The sequence below is a fragment of the Bos indicus genome, chromosome 14 (assembly GCF_029378745.1).
Source record: "Bos indicus isolate NIAB-ARS_2022 breed Sahiwal x Tharparkar chromosome 14, NIAB-ARS_B.indTharparkar_mat_pri_1.0, whole genome shotgun sequence".
Taxonomy (NCBI): domain Eukaryota; kingdom Metazoa; phylum Chordata; class Mammalia; order Artiodactyla; family Bovidae; genus Bos; species Bos indicus.
The window spans coordinates 71348371-71373400 of NC_091773.1; positions in this window are offsets into that span (position 1 = coordinate 71348371).

Genomic DNA, 25030 nt, shown 5'->3' on the forward strand with positions numbered 1-25030 from the left:
TATTGAAAAATAGCATAGAGGCAGGAAGTATTTTAACAGTTCCTGGCTCAATCTCAGCCAAGAACCCAGTGTGTGAGGGAAGTTATATATTCCAAATGGTCTAAAGACTTATCAAGGGAGTAACAGCTTGTGTTCTCATTTCATGTGTGCACACTCATCATTTTTGGTCAGAGTTGTAATCCCAGCATGATTTCCCCTGGACACTCAGGTTCATCTCTCTTTGCTCCCAAATGGTCAGTGTTCCAACACCAAGTAATAAGAATAAGCTAAGTATAGTTAGGAAAGATTTTCTGTGAAGAAATGTAAAACCGTGTGCCATAGAAATCCTTGTCCAAAGGTTTGGCTTATATGACAAGGTCGATCATTCTTTTATTGGTTTCTGCTCCCTTGGACAAAATCTATCTCATGGGACATTAATTTTCCCCACTCACAATAATTCAGGCATAAGTAACGTTTTTTAGGAGGAAGCTGGTTAAGAGGACCACCCCTTAAAGTTCTGCCCAGCTTTCATGATGGAGTCTATCTGGGTCCAGGGCATCCAAGTGCAGACTGGCAGAGCCTAGTAGGGACGCACTCACCTCTTACCAACACAGCCCCATAAATCTGTTACCCCCTGTATTTGGGCAGAAGTAAAATTAATCAAAATGAGCAAAAACAGGGGCTTCCACATGATGAATTTTGACCTGTTGCACAATGAAAAAAATCATAGTATAGCAGGGTAAAACTTTGAAATATTAGCTAGTGCATATTTTCATTGCTTACCAGGACACCTTGGCTTCTGAGATTCAGAATCTTAGGTCTAATGCAAATAAAAAGGGTTTGTGTATTTAAGCATTATTTTGGGTGAATAGCTGATAGGGAAAGGCAAGGCACACTTCCCCCAGCCCTACAATCTCAAGACTTGAAACCAGCTATCCCAGATTGGCAAGGAGAAGAGTATAAAGGTGAAACAAAAAGTAAAGAGATAACGCGTGTGCTTGAGAAGGATCTCTCACCCTGGTTCCTCAGTGTTTTGAAAACAGCATTTAGGAAAACCAGATATTGCAGTTGCAAGAGGGAAGATTGAGTGGTGAATGAAACTGAAAACTTACTTTTATAAAGCACAGATAGCCTTGAGAATTTTATAATCTAATATGAAATTGTCATATTTATATATGACATATATGAGCACACGTCATATATGTGTCATATATAAATATGTATATGCATGTCTGATTCATATATAAATATGACTCATTTCTGACTCTTTGCAGCCCTATGGACTGTAGCCCACCAGCTTCCTCTGCCCATGGAATTTTCCAGGCAAGAATACTGGGGTGGAGTGCTCACATCTCTTGCATCTCCTGCACTGGCAGGAGAATTCTTTACCACTAGTGCCACTTGAGTAGCCCCATATATATATATATTTATATATGACATATATATATATATAACATATATATAAATATATATATACATATATATAATAGAAAATACTACAAAAATAAAGAACTGTTGGTTGAAAATAGTTCTGGAATTTGTTGAGCTGACTATCTGGACTAATGCTCAGTAGATTAAGATGGAGAATACAGTATTTGAAAAGAATGCCTTTAATTGTATTAATCTCATATGACTCTCTTTTCCTTCCTGGACCAGTGATTAATTATGCTACCACAGACTAGTTACTAAATATTTGTTGGTTTTTTTTTTTTCTATTTATTCTTTAGGGCTTCCCTGGTGGCTCAGATGGTAAAGAATCTGCCTGCCATGCAGGAGATTCAGGTTTGATCCCTGGATCAGGAAGATCCCCTGGAGGAGTGAATGGTTACACACTAGAATATTCTTGCCTAGAGAATTCCACAGACAAAGGAGCCTGGCAAGCTACAGTCCTTGGGGTAACCTGAAACTAACCAAAAAGTAGGAAATCCTGTCAGTTAAGAGTTTTGGGGTATTAGTAGTATTTAGCTAACTTGAAAAGAAAAAAGGGCTTCCCTGATAGCTCAGTTGGTAAAGAATCCAACTGCAATGCAGGAGATTCCGGTACAATTCTTGGGTCGGGAAGATCCCCTTAAGAAGGGATAGGTTACCCACTCCAGTATTCTTGGGCTTCCCTTGTGGCTCAGCTGGTAAAGGATCTGCCTGCAAAGCAGGAGACCTGGGTTCAATCCCTTGGTCAGGAAGATCCCCTGGAGAAGGGAAAGGCTACCCACTCCAATATTCTGGCCTGGAGAATTCCATGGACTGCATAGTCCATGGGGTGGCAAAGAGTCGGACATGACTGAGTGACTTTCACTTCCACTTAAAAAAAAAAAAAATTATTGCAAGATTATAGGAAAGTTTCGGTATCAAAAAGAGGCTGAAAACCATAGAAAGGACAGGAGCCAGGCAGTTTCAAGGGACTCAGAATCACCACAGTAGGTATCATGACGGTCTTCTCCAGGCACTGGGAGAGGAATGAATCCCATCCAAACATGTTCATTCCCTGCCATGTTATATTTTAGGGAGAGAACTCTGGTCATGTGCTTGCTACTTGGATAAAAGGAGGATGGGGGTTCCTTGACTGATACAGATTCTTTACCAGCTGAGCCACCAAGGAAGCACGAACCACCCAATGTATCACCCAATTGTATCACTCAGTGATACAGAGGGAAAGCCTTCACCAGGAAATCAGAGTCCTGAGTGCTCAAAGAAGGAGGAATTGGTTTTATAGTGCCAACTAGAAACACAGGTTCCTTGCCAGTTGTATGCCATTTTGACCTTTGTGAATGTCACAGCAGAGGTATCCCTAATATCTATGCAATAGTTCCACTTATTTCCTTCTCTGTTTCTGACTTACAGTTTCCATTTGCACAAAGATGTCAGAATTGCTCTCAAGTGCCAAATGCCTTTTAGAAGAAAGAACAACTTAACAGATCGTGAGATGCTAAGACTGGGTCTGAGCCAGAGATGCTAAGTGCTGAACATTAATATTTGGCCAGTGACCATGAAGTCTACTATATGCAGTCATATATCTCTTCTTAAAAGAGAGTGTCCTTCCCAATCAACTTGAAAAACAACCCCAATGCACTCATTTTTTAATGTGCTTTTGTAAATACCTTCTCCTGAGCGAACATTTTTCTGTTGTAAAAGAAACTGCTACCTCTTCATTCAATCACTGAGATCAGCACGAGGAACCTAAGTATTTGGAACTTAGTCCTTACGATGCATAACTAAATTAACCTTACATCTAAAGTAAATGATGTATTTTATTTATTAAAATAGATGACCACCTGCATTCACAGTCAAAGGATGAGTGATGGACATTTTTCATTGCAATCTAAAATTTTCAGCTTGTAGCATGACATTCTGACTTTAATGCTGAGTATTTTACTGGACTTTCTGCACCAATATACTGTTTGTTTGTTTTTCAGGTGAACTAAAGAACTGTCAACTGCTTTCTCTATAAATTCATTAATCACTCATTTATTATACTTATTAGAAATAAACTATTATAGAATACTCAAAACTCAGAGACCAATTTATTTTAAAAATCAATTGTACAGTTTGTATAATGTATCAATTAGCCTAACTGATTTTGGTCTTTTGGAAACTATCTGTAATTTACAAATATGTCACATTAAGTTAACAGAAATGATATCAATAATTCAGCAATCTGAATTTTATATATATAATTTCTGTGAAAGCACTGGATATAAATATTGAATATGGGGCTAGGGAGAATGCTACAACTCATCACTTTCTACTTACCACACTGAGCAGAATAGCTAGGTTGGACAGTAGCACCCGCTATGGGCTTATTCCTTCATGTAATTTAATCTGGAGGCACAACATCAGAACACAGGTATGACCTACAGACATAGAGACACACACTCAAATGCATGTATAACATAGAGATATTCACAGACACACAGAGAGCGTAAAAGAGGCCAAAGGGGTCCACGCCTGATTATCGATGTCTAAGTTAGTAAAATTCAGAAGCAGTTTTCTGTTTGAGTTTCATCTATGTACTTGCTTCAACATGATATTCTTCATTGCACCTAGCCTAGTTCATTCATAGTAGTTGTTCAGTTGTGTTTTACTTTAATAAAAATGTCAATTAAAAATTCCACACAGTTCAATAACGTTATTTTATAGCAGCTTCTACTGTGTCTAATATTTGCACAGAAACATAAAAAGATATTTTGTGTTGGTATTTTTCCTTGTTCTATCCAATGGAGATATTAATAAGAAATTTATAACCTCAAAGCAGGTGCTGGAGTAGAAAAGCAAGAGCTCAAACTCATCTACAAGTTGGGTCATCAGGTCCTGGACGCTGGAGAATAAGTACTGATTCCTGATTTAATGCTCAAGAGTCCTGCAATGTTCTATGCTGGTTTTGTCCTCCCTCTAAAAGAAATGTGAAGTGAAATGTAAGCTACAGCCAATTTTTAGGAGAAAATAATATCAAAACTATTCAGTTTATGATAAAAAACACATGTCAGTTCAGTTACGTCGCTCAGTCGTGTCCGACTCTTTGTGACCCCATGAATCACAGCACGCCAGGCCTCCCTGTCCACCACCAACTCTGGAGTTCACTCAAACTCATGTCCATTGAGTCAGTGATGTCATCCAGCCATCTCATCCTCTGTCGTCCCCTTCTCCTCCTGCCCCCAATCCCTCCCAGCATCAGGGTCTTTTCCAATGAGTCAACTCTTAGCATGAGGTGGCCAAAGTATTGGGAGTTTCAGCTTTAGTATCAGTCCTTCCAGTGAACACCCAGGACTGATCTCCTTTAGGATGGACTGGTTGGACCTCCTTGCAAGTAAAAACAAATTTCATGCTCAGAATCCATGACATTCCTGGTATTTTGCTAAATTATTCTTGTGAAATTCCTGGAATGCTGAATATTTTAACTACTTTAGGTCAAAAGCTACTGTAAGACACATGGGCCTTGGCACTGATTATTCCACCTCTTTGATTTGTCTTTAAATTTTCAGGGCTACAAAGTATTTCAAGAAAACATTTTAATAAGCTGTTGGTATTTAGAAAATTGGAATATTAACAAAGTAACCCCGGCACACTATTACTTTTCCAAAGTAAAAACTTCAGTGGTTTCAAAATATGTCATTTCATCAACCTTATAACCTAGACAGCAGCATAACTTCTCTTTAAAACAGTAAAATTGTGAGAGGACAAAGAAAATCTTAGAAGCAAATATTTACAGTCACATACATGTATTTTTAGAATTATTGTCATGCATCACAAACGATTGAAATTCTTTACTGAAATTCAGTTGAACATTATTTTTCTACTTAAGTGGATATTTATAGTCTGAGTTTTAAGGTTTATTTTTTCCCCCCATTTGATAGTCAGTTACTTTTATTTTTTTCTTCTAAAATGGATAAGCAATGGAAATGATAGTGATTTATCATTTCCCTTGGATACCATAGATATGGCTGAGTCATTAAATCCTAAAGAGATTTGCCTCATATTTTAAATGTTCCTTCTAGAACCTAGTTGGAAAAGACCCTGATGCCGGGAAAGATAGAAGGCAGAAGGAGAAGGGGACGACAGAGCATGAGATGGTGGGATGGCACTGCTGACTTGATGGGCATGAGTTTGAGCAAGCTCTGGGAATTGGTGATGGACAGGGAGGCCTGGCATGCTGCAGTCCATGGGGTTGCAAAGAATCCGACATGACTGAGTGACTAAACTAAACTGAACTGAGAACCTAGTTTCATGAGATGAAAATTACTTCATTTTCAATGGGGTTCATTTAGAGGGATAACATATACGGAGGCTCAGAGGACTGACATTTTGATTGGGAACATAACCTTTCACAGGCTCTTTAGACTGACACAATGGAGAACTTTGGGATGAAATCATGCTTTTTGCAATGCTGTCCTAAGTCGCTTCGGTCGTATCTGACTCTTTGTGACTTGACTGCAGCCAGCCCACCAGGCTCCTCTGTCCATGGGATTCTCTAGGCAAGAATACTGGAGTGTGTTGCCATGCCCTCTAGTATCAAGTAATACTTTCTTAATTCCTAAAGATGGCCAACCACCTTTAGGAACTAAGAAAGTAATTTACTCTTAAAAAAGTAAATTTACTCTTAAGAGAGTAATTTACTCTTAAACTTTAAGTAAGTAGAAAGACACTTTCTGATGAATTAAGAAATATGGATTGCCTTATATCATTCTTTGTTCCTCTGAAATCTTTCTATAATATGAATATTTAGACTAACCAGAATCTCTCATTCCAGGAGGAACTTGGCACTATGATTCCCAGAGGGGGTCACAACACCGCACCCAACGTGTCGAAAGCTTGGAGAGTCGAGGAGGACTGCTGAGAAGAATAGGAGGCGGACGGCGATGAGAGGGAAGAAAGGAGAGTGAGTCCAAGTTCTTGACCTGCAGAAACTCCAGCCCCTGGAAACTGTGAGATGTATCCAAGCTCCCCCAATCCTACCAGCGTGTCTAGGTGCCTGGGTACTGACTACAGTCTACTAAGGTGGGTCGGGGACCAGATTTGTTTCCTGTGTCATGTTTAGAGCAAATTTGGCAAGATGCAACTTTTGAAATATGAGTATCTGACTCATCACAAGCAGAGTTTCAATGGAACCACAAATTTGTAGACACATCTGTCCATGACTAAAAACAGCCATTGTTAGAGGAATGGAATTTAGCGTGGTGACCTCTGAAGTCCTTTTGCTGTTCAAAGGCCCTGTGGTTTTCTGTCAGAGACCTGACAGATGGGACTGCTGAGAGAAAAGAGATGGTTCCCAGTATCTTGAGTGGACACATTTCACACATTGTAACCAGGGCCTAGTGTTTGATGTTCGTCCTGCAGAACCCATAAAACTAATAAAATTAGTTATTGCATGTGGAAGGGATTGAAATTCTACAAGTTGTTTGTGTGTGTATGTGTGTGTGTGTGTGTAAGGTAGAAAAAATAAAAAGGACCGAATAATATGATTTACTTGAATATTTTTCCTGTATTTTGAATGAATATGATTCAGACTTAAAAACATTAACTCTTTTAAGTGAAAAGAAAGTGAAAGTTTAGTCACCCAGTTGTGTCCAACTCTTTGCAACCCCACGGACTGTATTTAACCTACCAGTTTCCTTCATTCATGGGATTTTCTAGGCAAGAATACTGGAAAGTTAAAGTGAAAGTTAACTTGCTCAGTCGTGTCTGACTTTTTGTGACCCTGTGGACTGTAGCCCACCAGGGTCCTCTGTCCATGGGCTTCTCCAGGCAAGAATACTGGAGTGGGTTGCCATTTCTTTCCCCAGGGGATCTTCCTGACCCAAGGATCGAACCCAGGACTCCCGCATTGCAGGCAGATGCTTTAACCTCTGAGCCACCAGGGAAGCCCAAGAATACTGGAGTGGGTTGCCATTTCCTTCTCCAGGAGATCTTCCAGACCCAGGGATTGAACCCAGGTCTCTTGCATTGTAGGCAGATGCTTTACCATCTGAGTCACCAGAAAAGCTGATCAAATTTACTTGATAGCAGTCCTGGTTTTCAAAAGAATGACAGAAATGTTCCTTTTCTTCCCCCCTTCCTGGTTTATGCTTCAGATCTGTACTTTCTCAGTACCTCAAAAGATGGGGGAAATGTGCACAGGCCTTAAGGTTGTCAGACTTAGCAAATAAAACCATAGACTGTCCAGTCAAATTTGCATTTTATATTTTAAAATGACTCACGTTACATCTGAGATATACTAAAATCTTTCATTGTTTATCTGAAATTCACATTTAACTCAGTGTTCTGTGTTTCGTCTGTCAACCCTGCCTGCCCTCTGCCTCTGCCGTGAGTGGCTGATTTGACGTACAACGTGCTCTGAGCTGCTTATCTACCTTTCTGAGATCTAGGGCTTTTTTCTCCAGACTTCCTCCTCCCGGGCCCCACCACCTCACCAGACACCATGACCTCAAGCTTCTCTCAGACATAAACCATTTTGCTACTGGTTACAAATCATAAAGCTAAGAAAATTTAAGATTTCAGTGGTAAAAACAAAACAACTCATTGCCCTGGATATCTTGACAAAATTCTCATTGTTTAGAATTTTATCTATCAGCAAAAGAAAAAGACTGTATGAAGTCCTCCTCACTAAAGCATGGCCACTGAAACTTATCTTGGACTTGATGCCCACTCTGTCACCTACAAGCTGTATGAGCAGAAGCAAACTCTTTGAGTTTGGACATGGAACAACAGACTGATTCCAAATAGGAAAAGGAGTACATCAAGGCTGTATATTGTCACCCTGCTTATTTAACTTATATGCAGAGTACATCATGAGAAGTGCTGGGCTGGATGAAGCACAAGCTGGAAATCAAAGATTGCCAAGAGAAGCATCAATAACCTCAGATATGCAGATGACACCACCCTTATGGCAGAAAGTGAAGAACAACTAAAAAGCCTCTTGATGAAAGTGAAAGAGGGTGAAAAAGTTGGCTTAAAGCTCAACATTCAGAAAACGAAGATCATGGCATCTGGTTCCATCACTTTATGAGAAATAGATGGGGAAACAGTGGAAACAGTGTCAGACTTTATTTTTTGGGGCTCCAAAGTCACTGCAGATGTTGATTGCAGCCATGAAATGAAAAGATGCTTACTCCTTGGAAGGAAAGTTATGACCAACCTAGATAGCATATTCAAAAGCAGAGACATTACTTTGCTAACAAAGGTCCGTCTAGTCAAGGCTATGGTTTTTCCCGTGGTCATGTATGGATGTGAGAGTTGGACTGTGAAGAAAGCTGAGTGCCCAAGAATTGATGCTTTTGAACTGTGGTGTTGGAGAAGACTCTTGAGAGTCCCTTGGACTGCAAGGAGATCCAACCAGTCCATTCTAAAGTAGATCAGTCCTGGGTGTTCATTGGAAGGACTGATGCTAAGGCTGAAACTCCAGTACTTTGGCCACCTCACACGAAGAGTTGACTCATTGGAAAAGACCCTGATGCTGGGAGGGATTCGGGGCAGGAGGAGAAGGGGACGACAGAGGATGAGATGGCTGGATGGCATCACCGACTCGATGGACATGAGTTTGATTGAACTCCGGGAGTTGGTGATGGACAGGGAGGCCTGGCGTGCTGCGATTCATGGGGTCGCAAAGAGTTGGACACGACTGAGCAACTGAGCTGAACTGAACTGTCACCTACAAGCTGTCTGAGCAGAAGCAAGCTATTTGAGTCTTAGCATTCTTAATTTCAAGTTGAGGATAATGATAGATAATAAGAAAAGCTACCCTGGCAGGGCTTCCTCAGTGGCTCAGATGGTAAAGCATCTGCCTACAATGCAGGAGATCCAGGTTCAAACCCTGGGTCTGGAAGATTTCTTGAAGAAGGAAATGGCAGCCCACTCCAGCATTGTTTCCTGGAAAATCCCATGGACATAGGAACCTGGTAGGCTACAGTCCATGGGGTCTCAAAGAGTTGGACACAACTGAGTGACTTCCCTGGCAGGAAGATTAAATGAGATAAGACATAAAATGCTTAGCACAGTGATAGTAACAGCTATTTCTAGTATTACTTTTATCATTACTATCTCAACAACTACTGATACTGCTCTTACTGCGGTTATGCACAAGGCATTGAGGCAGGCAATATAAAGCAGTTGGTGAAGGACTTGCAGCCTGTTTTGGAAGCAGCCCAACTCTTTGAGAAATAAAGAACAATACGAGCCAGCAGATTCTAAGTGCCAAATGAAGGTTGCAGATGGATAGACTACAGGAGCTCAGGGGAGCAAGGGACATTGACCACATCCCTGGAAGCATATGAGGATGATAGTTTATGTCATATCATTTTCCCCGGGGAAGTTTCCTCTTATTGGACACCTCCAAATGCAGATAACTGATTACTTGTTATGGCTGTACCAGCTGCCTTAGGTCTTCTCACTATAATGAACAGAAGTGCTCTCCTTAGAATCACCAGTAATTTTCTCCAGGTTAAATTCAAAGACCATTATTTCTTTCCATATACTTCCAAAAATTTTTTTGTGACCATCTGTTGATCATGCATCATTCTTAACATTCTGTTTTAAAAATATACAATATATATGTATGTACCTGCTTCACTCTCTTCTTTCTACCCTTTGCTTTGGGTTTCAGTTCTGTGCCTTTTCTTTTTACTCTTTTCTATTATTTTTTCCTTTTTAGCTCCTTTATGCAAATGGTTACTATTGTTTATTCTACAGGAATATTTTGTCCCTTCTAAAACAATCCCTCCCCAAAAGTTGCTTAATATAGCTGTTATCTTTACTCATCATAATTACATACTATTGAAAGAGGTATACCCAGGTAATGTGACACCTTTATGAAAATGCTAGTGAGTCTGTAGACTTATACCAACAATGGATTCATAAAATGAGTTGATAAAATTAACACTGGGCTCAACAGAGTAAAGCTGATCGATGTCCACTCAACTAAATTAATATTTCCAATTTAATTGAATCATTTGGCAAGTCTCCTGGGCTGACTCATGTAGTTCTCTCCCCAGCTCGACCCCCCAAAACATTACTCGGTTGTCACTTCAGTAAATATTGAGAAATGGTAGGCTTTATGTTTTCTTCTTTTTTACAGTGGCACTCACTGAGCTATTTCTGACACTTCATGAAGCAGACACGCATCCAGGACCATAACGAGTAGAACACTAGCAGGAGGTGGAAGGTCAAAGGTGGGGGAGCCAGAGAAGGAAAATGGCAGGGCATTTTCTAACTCATCAATGTTAAGACTCCTGTGATTTTTTAAATATATATTGTACAGCCTTAAGGATATTATAGAAAGTAAGATGTTCAGCAAATGAAGGCAAACATCTTTCCAGAACACCAATTATGTGTCTGGTTCTTGTGGTTCAAAAATAACTAAAATACAAGGTCTTCAACCAAGGAGAAGGCAATGGCACCCCACTCCAGTACTCTTGCCTGGAAAATCCCATGGACAGAGGAGCCTGGTAGGCTGCTGTCTATGGGGTTGCATAGAGTCAGATACGACTGAGCAACTTCACTTTCACTTTTCACTTTTCATGCATTGGAGAAGGAAATGGCAACCCACTCCAGTGTTCTTGCCTGGAGAATCCCAGGGAGGGCGGAGCCTGGTGGGCTGCCGTCTATGGGGTCACACAGAGTCGGACACGACTGAAGCGCATTAGCAGCAGTAGCAGCAACCAAGGTGTCACATATAGCCTGAAAGGATTTGAATGATGTTGGACTAATAGAGTGGCCTACCTGGGCAAGGCACTTGTTGTTTTACAAAATGAACCCATCAACAGAGCTGGTTGGTTTAGGTAACTCACTCTTCAAATGATAAAAACAATTTTAAAACCCAGCATGTGAGAACTGAAGTATGTGTCTCTGCCTGGGGACTAACAAGGATTTGGACATTAATGAACAATAAAGCAAAACCAACTCTCAATCAATTACTTGTCTTTTCGCATTGAGGGTCTACTCAAAGCCAATTTGTAAGCCACCTTCCACAGTCATTTTCGTATATATAGAAGAATATTCTTTTCTAATAGGAATAAAAATATCTATAATTCATATAAAGCTTTGTCACTTGCAGAGAATTTCTTCACATATATGATGAAGGGGACAGGATCAGCAGTCAGAGTATGTGGGTTTTGGTTCAAACTCTACCACTTTCAAGGCCATCAGTTTTCCTCTCCGTAGAAAGGGTATGCCAATACCACTCAGGATTATTAAGAGAATTCACTGAATTTTCCTGATACATTTATCCCTTGGGGGTCTAAATTAACATCTCGATTATCCAAATTATATAAAAACAATAGTTATTACAGTAATGTATACTGATTTTAAAGCAAAAAACAAAACAAACAAAAAAAGGTTTCTTTACATTTGTCTGCCACTCAGAAATGTCTATCAAAGTATATAAAGAATATAGTTATCAATTAATTGCATACATCTGAGCATCTTGAACATGGCAATCAACAAATATTTGCTAAGATATTTTAAATGAATCTGCTGCTAAGTCACTTCAGTCGTGTCCGACTCTGTGCAACCTCATAGATGGCAGCCCACCAGGCTCCCCCGTCCCTGGGATTCTCCAGGCAAGAACACTGGAGTGGGTTGCCATTTCCTTCTCCAATGCATGAAAGTGAAAAGTGAAAGTGAAGTCGCTCAGTCGTGTCCTACTCTTAGCGACCCCATGGACTGCAGCCTACCAGGCTCCTCCCTCCGTCCATGGGATTTTCCAGGCAAGGGTACTGGAGTGGGGTGCCATTGCCTTCTCCAAAATGAATCCGATGAATATCAAAATAAAAAATTTCATCAAGTAACTGAAGATTTTATGTGCGGAATGTAAAAGCAAAAGGTCCCTCTTACCATCATATCTGAATTACACACCCTTTAAGGTAGGGCAGATTTTGGGCTGATGCATCCCAGAACAGGCCTACCTGTTATTTAAAGCTAACATCCTTTATGATTTGCTGATGTCCATAACATAGGTGTTAAGTAATTTTAATTTCACCCTTACTTACAAAGACATTTTCAGAATTGTAAAAAAAAAAAAAAAATATTGGTTGATATCCAATTCATTCTCATCATATTATATTACTAGAAAAAGTGAAAGTGTTAGTTGCTCAGTCATGTCCGACTCCTTGCAACCCCGTGGACTATAGCCCATCAGGCTCCTCTGTTCTTGGAATTCTCCAGGCAAGAATACTGGAGTGGGTTGCCATTCCCTTCTCCAGGGGATCTTCCCAATCCAGGGATCGAACCTGGGTCTCCTGGATTGCAGGCAGATTCTTTGCCGTCTGAGCCACCCGGGAAGCCCTGTATTACCACTGTGTATTAGTCACTATGATTTGTTGTTTACTTACCTTATGCACAAGATCTGTGCAACTGTTTTCTCCCCTTCCTTAAGGAATGAGTGCATATATACTCAGTCGCTGAGCCGTGTTTGACTTTTTGTGACCCCATGGGCTGTAGCTCCCAGGCTCCAGTGTTCATGGATTTTTACAGGCACGAATACTGGAGTGGGTTTCTCTATCTACTCTGGGGATCTTCCAGACCCAGGGATTGAACTCGCATCTCCTGAACTGGCAGATGAATTCTTTACCACTGAGGCACCTGGGAAGCCCTTCTTAAGGAATACACATCATAAATTGCACAGAACATCTGTAATAGTGAAAAGTGCTCCCTTCTAGGAAACTTTTTGTATTGCATAGTTCTTGTTAGCTACATCTTACAGTGCTACACATTTAGATGAAAACTTTGACAGATATTAAATTAAAAATTATTCAGATGTTTGGAAATAAGTTTTATTTATTTTTTATTTTTATTATTTTTTTGGAAATAAGTTTTACAGTTAACTTTATTGGTATTCATCTTTGTTATGTCTTTTGAGAATTGCTTGGATAAGAAATGAATTATTTTCCAACCTACATACAAATATGTGGTGTGTTGACACTAGCAAATGTGCAAGTGGACAGTTGTTCATATTGATGACTGGAAATCACCAGAAGGATCACTATTATTGATTTTTCTTTTGCCTCAGGCTCTAGTATGGCTGAGCACAGCACTGTTCCTGATTCTGTGTCATCTACAATTTTGATATTTTGTTCATCATGGATTTTTTTTTTTTTGATTGTGTGGTATTGATGGAGGAATAGACGTAAAGATCAATCGACCAGAATTAAGAACCCATAAACAGACAAACTAAATACGCTTAATTGATTTTTGACAAGGGTGCAATAGAATTCAAGGCAGGAAATATTGCCTTTTCTATACATAGTGCTAGAGAGATTAAACATCACAAGCAAAAAAACGAACCTCAACCTAAATTTTACTTCTCATGCAACAAAACAACTCAAAATGGAATTAAATATAAAACATAAAACTATAAGACTTTAATAAGAAAACATAGGAGAAATCTTCGGAATCTGAGACTAGACAAAGTGTTCTTAGACTTGACACTAAAAGGACAATTTAAAACTGAAAATTATCAATACATTGGAATTAATCCATTCATCAGAATCTATAACTGTTACTCTTTTAAGACCCTGTGAGGAGGATTAAAAAAACGTGCTACAGAATTTGGCAGGGGTGGGGCGAGTGGGGGCAGAATATTTGCAAAACACATATCCAATGAAGGGCAAGCTTCTAGAATATATAAAGAAGTCAAATCAACAGTTAAAAAAAAAATCCTATTAGGAAATGGACAAAAGTCATGAAGAAAAGTTTTTTGAAGAGGATATACAGATAGCAAGTAAGCAATGAAAAGATGGTAAAATTGTTGGGGTTTAGAGAATGCAAACTAAAACCACTTCACCTGTCAGAATGGCTGAAATGAAAAATAGTGACAAAGACAAATGCTAGGAGACAGGGAGAAAACGGATCACTCATACATTGCTAACGGGATGTAAAATGGTACAGCCATTCTGGAAAACAGTTTGTTATTAGCAGTTTCTTAGAGACCTAAACATGCAACCACCATATGACCCAGCCATTGCACCCTTGCCCATTCGTCCCTTGAAAGAAAAACTATGTTCACACAAAAATCTGTACATGATGTTTCACAGGTGCTTCATTGGTTTCCAAAATGGAAACAAGCCAGAGGACCCTCGAGTGAGTGAATGCATAAGCAACTGTGATCACCCACGCCACGGCGTGTTCCTCAGCGGTACAAAGGAACAAGCTATCAATGCCTGCGACAGCCTGGTGATCTCTGAATAATTACACTCAGTGAAAAGGAAATCCCCGAAAGTCATATACTGTTTGACTGTGTTGATCTGACATTCTCTAAACGGCAAAATTATGAAATTGGAGAAGACATTAGCAATTGCCGAGGACTAAAGGGGGGCAGGAATGGGAGAAAAGCGGACATGACTATAAAAGGGCCACATGAGACCCTTGTCATGATGGAAATGCTCTATATTTTGACTATACTGGTGTCAGTATCCTGGTTGTGACACATACTATAGTTTTGCAAGATGTTACCACTGGGGGAAATTGAGTAAAGGGCAGCAGTAGGGAAATTTCTTTATATTATTTCATATAGCTGCTTATGAAACTGTATCTCAAAATTTTAAGAAAAGTTTAATTAGAAACATGCTTGAAAATAATATTGTACTGAAACATTATTTATATAGGTTGCTGAGTTTTTTGGTGTTCCCTTAACTTTTCTATCTGCGAAGAGTGACTTTCTCACCTCATTGTAATCTCAGTTATAGAAGTCAGATTAAATGAGGAAGAAACCAGAATAAATGGGGGTAGAAAGGAATAGTCAGAAGTTCCTAAGGAGTGCTCCACTTCCTTCCAATGATGGAAGACTAACATATTTGGGGAAATAAGAAAGATAAGACTGGAAACCACAAAAACTTCAGGAAAAGTTTAGAGAGACAGAGCTGCTGAACAGATTCTTCCTTGCATTACTTGGAGGCATGCACAAAGAGGGATATTATGTAAATACATATATTTAGAGGAATAAAACAAAACAAGGTTTTTGTTGCTGCTGTTCACTGCCTCCCTCCTGCTGTGAATCTTGCCAGAAGGAATCTTAGAATGCTAATGTCTCAGTATTTGACACAGCGAGTGATAATTGCACAGTGGCCAATTGATTTCTGACTCACCCTTTGCAGATCAGCCCTGCAACTTGGCATTCATTCCAAGCCTCTAGGAGTTGAGCACAGCAACGACAGAGCCCACCTTCATTGTCAGATAATAAAGTTTAGTCATGCAGCTTAAAATAAAATAAGCAAGAAGCAGATGGCAAAAGGACAGAATGTAGGATATTTAATCTGCCCATGTTTGCAAGGAAGCAATTGTCTTCTTAGCTCCAGAAAAATCGAGCAGGACAAACAATAAGGCTTCTCTTTCCTAGACACCTATGACAACTGTTTACATAGGTGATCTGGAGTTTGGGGATAATTTGCCCCTCAGCTTGCTGAATTTTTCTTGGAACCAGGAAACTGAGCCTGTTCCCTTCTCCCTGCAGGTAGTCAATGCAGGGGGAGGTTTAACAGAGCTTGCTCAGTAAACAATGCTGATCAAAATGAGAATACCCAAATGAAACCAATATTGGACTAAGTGACCCTCCCACGATCTGGGGTGCTCATCTATAATAACAGAGCTGTCAGTCCAAATGAGTTCAATATAAACTGTTAGGCAGTCACCACTATGAAATGCAAGTGGTGAAGAAGCATCATGGAGATCTTATTCCAATCTGCCTTGTTTAGAATCCCTGAAATGCTGGAGAAAGGCAATGGGAAAAAAATGATTCCACTCCTCTGAGAGGGCTCTCTGACACAGAAATCTGGAAGGCTGACTTGAGCCCTTTGCTTGGAGTTTATTCTTGTTCCAGTTCAAATGATGCCTGAGTGTATTTAATGATGTGTCGATTAAGGCCCATAGCTGACTGCAGAGTGGAAGCATCCGATGGAAATCTATGTGCAAGAAAAAGGGAGGATAAACAGCAAAATCTTTCTGTAGAGCACAGAGAATATTCAGTATTCTATGATAAACCATAATGGAAAATAGTATAAAAGACTGTATGTGTGTGTGTGTGTGTGTAGCTGGATCAATTGATACAACATTGTATTATAAATCAACTATCAGATCAGATCAGATCAGTAGCTCAGTCGTGTCCGACTCTTTTCGACCCCTTGAATCACAGCATGCCAGGCCTCCCTGTCCATCACCAACTCCTGGAGTTCACTCAGACTCACGTCCATCGAGTCAGTGATGCCATCCAGCCATCTCATCCTCTGTCATCCCCTTCTCCTCTTGCCCCCAATCCCTCCCAGCATCAGAGTCTTTTCCAATGAGTCAACTCTTCACATGAGGTGCCCAAAGTACTGGAGTTTCAGCTTTAGCATCATTCCTTCCAAAGAAATCCCAGGGCTGATCTCCTTCAAAATGGACTGGTTGGATCTCCTTGCAGTCCAAGGGACTCTCAAGACTCTTCTCCAACACCACAGTTCAAAAGCATCAATTCTTCGGTGCTCAGCCTTCTTCACAGTCCAACTCTCACATCCATACATGACCACAGGAAAAATCATAGCCTTGACTAGACGAACTTTTGTTGGCAAAGTAATGTCTCTGCTTTTGAATATGCTATCTAGTTTGGTCATAACTTTCCTTCCAAGGAGTAAGCGTCTTTTCATTTCATGGCTGCAATCACCATCTGCAGTGATTTGGGAGCCCCCCAAAATAAAGTCTGACACTGTTTCCACTGTTTCCCCATCTATTTCCCATGAAGTGATGGGACCGGATGCCATGATCTCGTTTTGTGAATGTTGAGCTTTAAGCCAACTTTTTCACTCTCCACTTTCACCTCCATCAAGAGGCTTTTTAGTTCCTCTTCACTTTCTGCGATAAGGGTGGTGTCATCTGCATATCTGAGGTTATTGATATTTCTCCCGGCAATCTTGATTCCAGCTTGTGTTTCTTCCAGTCCAGCGTTTCTCATGATGTACTCTGCATAGAAGTTAAATAAGCAGGGTGACAATATACAGCCTTGACGTACTCCTTTTCCTATGTGGAATCAACTATACTTCAATTTAAAAAAAGAATGAGGTGGAGCTGGGCAGCTGGAAAAGAAGAGACTGAGGAAATGGGAAGAAAGGTTAAAAAGCAAATGAAAATGAGATTCAGGCTAGTTATTTTTTTCCACAGTGTTTAATCATATAGCAGAAAAAACACTCACAAAATCGACATGCTTTTAAAAACAATCCATTGAGACAGAAGGAACTTGGGGTTGATCAAGAAGAGAACTGTCAGTAGCTCTAACATCTGATCTTGCTCTGTATCTACATCCTTGCAGAGTATAAGTAATTTTCAAAGAGGAGGAAATGCTGTGTGACCTGTCAAGATATGAAAGTCATTCCCCTGATCCATAGAAGCTGGGCTGTGAGCTTAGTTTTCTGGTGGTACATGAACTATGCTGGTTGTTTACTGCTGTGAGTCAGGAACCAAATGAGGAAGTCAATAAAGAAACTGGCTTCCCCATCTCATTGCAGATCTATTTGCATCCATTCCAAAATCTTTACCAAGCCCAATACACTTCAATGCTTCCTTTGCTTCTCTGAGTTTCTATCCTATAGACCATGCAACACACATCTCAACACTTAACTTTCAGGTTTTCATTTTAATTTACCTCCAATGCTCATCCTCTTGGTCACCTACACTAGCATCAGTATGGCAAGCATAATAGCCAGGTTGCTGTTTTCATAGAACTTGACACCAGGTGGGGGTGCAGATTTTAATGAAAGTTCCTTAGAAACAGGGACCCTTCCTACATTCCATGACTTCTCAAAGCAGATGTCTAAACAGTTTCATCTGAAAGTATATCATCTCAGGAGTGCGCTAAATTCATCCAGTATAGTACCTCCTTAAGCAGGTTTTTCCTTATAAAATTAGAGATGTTGGATATATCATTTTGATTACTTTCTGAGTGCAAAATATGAGACTTTTAAAAATGGAGTAAACTATAGTACATCATGGGCAATAAGAAATGAAACTGCCCATGCTATAGCAAATGCAGAGATTGAATGGAGAGAGTAGCATGGAAGCATATACACTACCACGTGTAAAATTGGTAGCCAATGGGAATTTGCTGTATGACTCAGGGAACTCAAGCCAGGGCTTTGTAACAACCTAGAGGGGTGGGACGTGGGAGGGAGGTTCCAGAGGGAGGGGACCTATGTATACCTATGACTAATTCATGTTGATGTATTGCAGAAATCAATCCAATATTGTAAAGCAATCATCCTTCAATTAAAAATAAACAAACTACATATAAAGAAAGAGTAGAGATTGGAACCTGCTTCTAACTTTAGTTCTAACCATGTGGCCAGAGAAATGGAGGAAGCTGGTCCGCAGTGGGAGAAAATGAAGCAGACACTCAAAGGGACACAGCCATGAGGGACGGGAACAGCCTGCACTGAGCAGTTTCCCAGGTCAGTGGACTTTCAGTGCTAAACTCAAGAAAGTTCCAGGCAAACTGAAATGAGTTGGCCACCTAATGAAGAATTCCTGGAACCCAGGTTTGTTTTTGTACTTGATTCTAGAAGAGATTCTTCTCTTGATTTACATTTTGCTGATTAGGGTTTCTGTTGCACTACATTACTTTGCCAACAAAGGCTATGGTTTTGGTCAAGGCTATGGTTTTTCCAGTGGTCATGTATGGATGTGAGAGTTGGACTGTGAAGAAAGCTGCTGCTACTGCTGCTAAGTCACTTCAGTTGTGTCCGACTCTGTGTGACCCCATAGACAGCAGCCCACCAGGCTCCCCCGTCCCTGGGATTCTCCAGGCAAGAACACTGGAGTGGGTTGCCATTTCCTTCTCCAATGCATGAAAGTGAAAAGTGAAAGTGAAGTCGCTCAGTCATCTCCGATTGCTAGCGACCCCATGGACTGCAGCCTACCAGGCTCCTCCGCCCATGGGATTTTCCAGGCAAGAGTACTGGAGTGGGGTGCCATTGCCTTCTCCAAAGAAAGCTGAGCACGGAGGAATTGATGCTTTTGAACTGTGGTGTTGGCGAAGACTGTTGAGAGTCCCTTGGACTGCAAGGAGATCCAACCAGTCTGTTTTAAAGGAAATCAATCCTGGGTGTTCATTGGAAGGATTGATGCTAAAGCTGAAACTCCAGTACTTTGGCCACCTCATGTGAAGAGTTGACTCATTGGAAAAGAGGTTAGAGTCATTGCTGGGAGGGATTGGGGGCAGGAGGAGAAGGGGACGACAGAGGGTGGGATGGCTGGATGGCCTCACCAACTCGATTGGACACGAGTTTGAGTGAACTCCAGGAGTTGGTGATGGACAGGGAGGCCTGGCTTGCTGAGATTCATGGGGTCACAAAGAGTCGGACGCGACTGAGCGACTGAACTGAACTGAACTGAAAGTCGCTTCAAGTGTGTCCTACTCTTTTCAACGCTATGGACTGTAGCCCGCCAGGCTCCTCTGTCCATGGGATCCTTTAGGCAAGAATATTGGAGTGGGCTGCCATGCCCTCCTCCATGGATTCTTCCTGACTCAGAGACTGAACCCATCTCCTGCAGCTCCTGCATTGATGGGCAATTCTTTACCAGTACATTGCTGGAAAAAAAAAGGTTGAATTTTTCACCTTACAAAGAGTTTTTGAGTCCCACAACAACTCTGAAACAAAGTAGATGACATCCTCATTTTAGAGAAGAGAGAGTGGACTTGGAATCTTGGAGACATTTTTCAAGATCATATAGCTAAGGGTTCAGAAGCTTTGTACTTCTGGGTAGGCTCTTTCTCAGTATGTAGGGGTTTAAGCATCTTGCAGAAATGGATCTGCAATTCATGGGCAATCCTCCAGTTACAACCTGCATGTTTAGAGACTCCTACCACACCTCCACTTTGCTAAGTCTGGGGGTTGCCTACACTTTCTAAACCTTATGTTAAACTCCACCATCATGGCCCATTTTCCTATCCATAGTCTTTATTTTGACATGACTGCATGACAAATGGTAAAGTAAGAATAACCAAAACTCAGAGATTAACTCCCTTTGGGGCTTTACATACATTATCTAATTTAATCCTGAAGGTTACTGTGTGAGGTAGATTTTACCATTTCATTTTACAGATAAAGGATCTGAAATTCAGAAATTTTAAGTGGCTTGTTCAATGTCACGTAGCTATTATCCAGTGAAACCATGGTTCAGATCAAGAGCTTCTGACCCAAACTTCTGAGTATACAGATTGCACTATTTTGCACTAAAAATATAAAAAATTTTTTTCCACATAGGGAAAACAAAGGGGAGTCTGTGCAAACTTTGAGGTTGTAGAAAGGTCAGGGAGAATGTCAGGTGACTCTGGATGTCCAGTCTTAAGGCAGGACTATACAATACAATTCTAGAGCTGGTAGAACAGGAGGAGCCCCATGATATATGGTATTTTCTATTCACAATTCATTTATACTCACTTTGGAATTTTCCCCTTCATGTATTTGAAAGGCTCCCTGTTTCAAAAAGGAGAGAAAGACATGATCTTTTGTTTAATGTTTATAATTTTCTTATGTCATAAATCATAGGTGTTTATTATAAAAGCATAATAATTGAAGTGTGAAATTATTGAAAATACAGATGAATAAACAAATAATAAAGAGCTTTCCTTTATATGCCCCCTCCACCAAATCACACTTGTAAAAATTTTGTCATTTTAGAAAAATTTTTCCCAGTTAAAATCACACATAACCCTACACAGGCACAGGCATACACACACACACACACACACACACACACTTTTTAACCAAAAATAAAATCATATAAAAATGGCTTTCTAACCAGTTTATTTCCCTCTTAAAAATAAATTGTGAATATCTGTACATGTCAATGTATAGTAATTCTTATTGTTTTTTTCTAATATCATAGAGCATTAATCTCTACCCAGATAAATGCCAGTAGTTATGCTTTTTAATTGTTATTTCCTTTCCCCTCTCCCCATCACCAAAATTCAGGCCCATCCATGAGTAATGCAGTGTCTGATGAGCTGAAGTATTTAGTAAGCTAATGTTCACTGTCCACAGCAGGAGGCCCGCACAGCTTGGCTGATGAGAAATGAACTGCCTGAAGCGTTCTTTTAATGGCAACTAATTCCCTATATTTGATTCTCAGCTTAGCCAACTAATATCTAGTTCAAGCGTGACAAAGCATTCACAGTTCCTTTTGAAAGTTCTCTATCTGAGAAGCCTAATAGTGTGTTCGGGGGCCATCGTGACCTTCTGAGATCTTGTCCTGGCTTTTCCAGACCAAACTTTGATCAGCTGGGGTCAGGGATCTTACAAAAAAGTTTAAGGGTGAGTGTTTTCATATTGAGAGCTTTCTGTTTTCAAGTCTACTTTTAAGTTTGTGATGAAAATTACTGGGCAACAAAGTTTGTGAATGTCCACTAAGACTTTTCAGAGCAACCATACATCTAACCTTTAAGAATGTTTTCATTTTTCTCTGTTTCTTCCAAGTGATTTTGCATCAATCGGTCTTTCTTACCCTTAATGCAGTCGAGATACCTAATGTCTGTTAAGCTCCTCTATCCTTGGCCTTAAACAAATCCTATTACTCTGTGAGTCTATCCCATTACACAGTGATTACTGAATAGAGCGCAGCTTAATTGGATATGATCATGTCCCGGTATGTAGAACTATCATCCAGGAAGTTAGTATTTTTAGTTGTCACCAATATCCTTATTTCTGCTATATTTTACATTCAAATTTTTTTTCAAATCTATGGAAGGTTTCATTAACATTAAAAAAAATAGTTCTAAACATTTTCAATAACTATAGTATGACTAGGTTCCAGGAAGAATATATGCAAGGACCACTTGCTACAAGTTTAATAGGCAGAGAGGGAGGTACAGGGCAGCACAGTGAACACTGATGGGCTTGAATTGTAGGTGCATACATGTATGTGCATGTGCACATGTACACACACACAATGCTGTATGCACATGTGCGTGCATGTACACACACACAATGCTGTATGTGCACGTGCGCACATGTACACACACAATGCTGTATGCACACGCGCACGCATGTACACACACACACAATACTGTATGCGCACGCGCGCGCATGTATGCACACAATGCTATATGCGTACATGCGCGCATGTACACACACACAATGCTGTATGCGCACGTGCGCATGTACACACATAATGCTGTATGAGCACGTGTGCGCACATGTACACACACAATGCTGTATGCGCACGTGCGCACATGTACACACACACAATACTGTATGTGCACGCGCACACATGTACACACACAATGCTGTATGCACACGTGCGCGTATGTACACACACACAATGCTGTATGCGCATGTGCGCATGTACACACACACAATGCTAAAGTTGTTTGCAACGTCAGAGGAAGGTGCCATCTCCTGCTCCCCCACCTTTCACGTATGACCTCTATTTCACATACCTGTTCTGGAAACCAGAGTTATGAATATTTTTACTTTGGATCAGATTACCATTTTTCAGTTCTAAGTCAACCTCGCCAGTTTATGTGAGTGAATAAGTAAGAATGGCAATCTTTCTTCCGGAAGAATGGCAATCTCAACTGGTACTGTAAATCATTCACAAAAGCCCAGGCTGACACAGCCAGCACAGTGAGACTCATAGAAGGAAGAGAGTCAGGAGGCTGTCAGGGAATTTGATGGGCCGTGGGCCCTCAGCCTACAGTGACCACAGCATAAACGTGCTCCTGTAAGTCCAGACTATATTCATTCTGGGAAATTAGCCTTTCCAATAATCTAGACTCATGTGGTTTATTCCATTCCAGCCCTTTAAGAAGAAGTAAGATCATTCTTCGACTGTGTGCCTTGGAGAAAGGTTGACCCAGACATTCCTTTGTCCCAGTATTCCCTTAAATTGCCCAGGAATCAGTTTTCCAAGTTGCAGACTCACTCATATTAATCCATTGGTGGAGAGGTTGTCTAGTGTGGAAACTTCTGTTCTCTTATGAAGTCCAAGAAATTCTATCATCTTTCTAGAACATTCTTACCTTGAAGTGGTACAAAACCACATCACACAGTGGTTAGGGCAGTTGGCCCTGGAGTCTGGCCCATCTGGTTTGAACCTCAGTTCTGCCACATGTTCTTGCTATAACCATGGACAAGTTATGCAGACTTCCTAAGTGTCAATTCTTCAATAAATCAGATGGGGACAATAATAACAACCATGGCATAAGGATTCACAAGGAATAAATTACATAAAGCATACAAAATTCTTAGATGAGTGCCTAAGGCAATAAATGATTAACTGTTGTTGTTACTATATTATTGTTATTACTACTGGTAATATATTCGTCTATGTTTTCAAAGCCCAGTCAATTTAGGAACAATTTGTTAAGGACTTTAGGTGCTTGGTTAGGGCACAGACTCTGATTCCTTAATGTGTGCTCAGTTGCATTGGACTCTTTGCAACCCTATGGACTGTAGCCCACCAAGCTCCTCTGTCCATTGGATTTTCCAGGCAGGAATACTAGGTTGCCATTCCTTTCTCCAAGGGATCTTCCTGATTCAGGGATCGAATATGGATTTCCTGCATTGCAGGCGGATTCTTTACCATCTGAGCCACCAGGGAAGCCCAATTCCTTAATAGTTCATGTCAATTAGGTGAGCAAACAACTATACTTCAAGTTACGTGTAGTTAGTGACTACCATATCGGATAGTGAAGACTATAGGACATTTCTTTCAGCCCAGAAAGTTCTCCTGGAATGCTTGACTTTCTAGGGTGCAGGGAAGAAAAGGTCAGCTTTGAGATGGTTGAAACTAATGTGCAGATCCTTCGCATTGTCCTGTGGGAATCATACCTCCTAGGCTTAAGTACCCTGAAAATGTACTCACTCTTCAATAATAGACGACTAATCTGGTTTTGACCCAACTGTTGAACCTTGGATTAGCTTGAGGGACTTTAATAGATCTGCAGGAAATCAGGGAAACTGGTTCCAAGGGTGGCTGTGTCCAGGATGACTTCAATTGAGTTGAGTCACCTGTTACCTGGTTGTGAGAGAGGCAGGGCCCCAGTGGTCAGCACCCCCATTGGAGGAGGGTCACATGTTGAACCAACCAACACTAACAGATGAAAAGTCCCACTAGGGTTCACCTTGACCTGCAACGGGCTTTAACCCAATGTACTTAATGCCAGCACTAGTAATACAAGATGCAAAAAATTCTCAGATTCAGTTTACACATGAACAAAGCTGTTCTCAATTTCGATTCTGTGTTTGTAAGTAATCTGTCTAAATCTGGGTATCTGGAATTGACATAGCTACAGTTCCAATCCAGATTTCCCGATAACAAATCCTAGACTTTCCTCTTGAATTAGGATATGTTTTAGCTTTAATAATAAATATAGAATAGCTGGTATCTTTGCTAGTGTGGTCAGAAAGTTTATTTTCTTCTTGGGTTAATGACTTATCTTTCACTAGCATGAATGTCCCCTTCACATATGATTCCACTAAGAACGTCACAAATATGATTATAATTATTATTTTACTTTTACAGACTAAGGGGCCATGGGTGCCAAGCAAAAGTGCATTTGCCCTATTATTTCTCAAAAGCTCACCTGGCATATGCCAATCAGGTA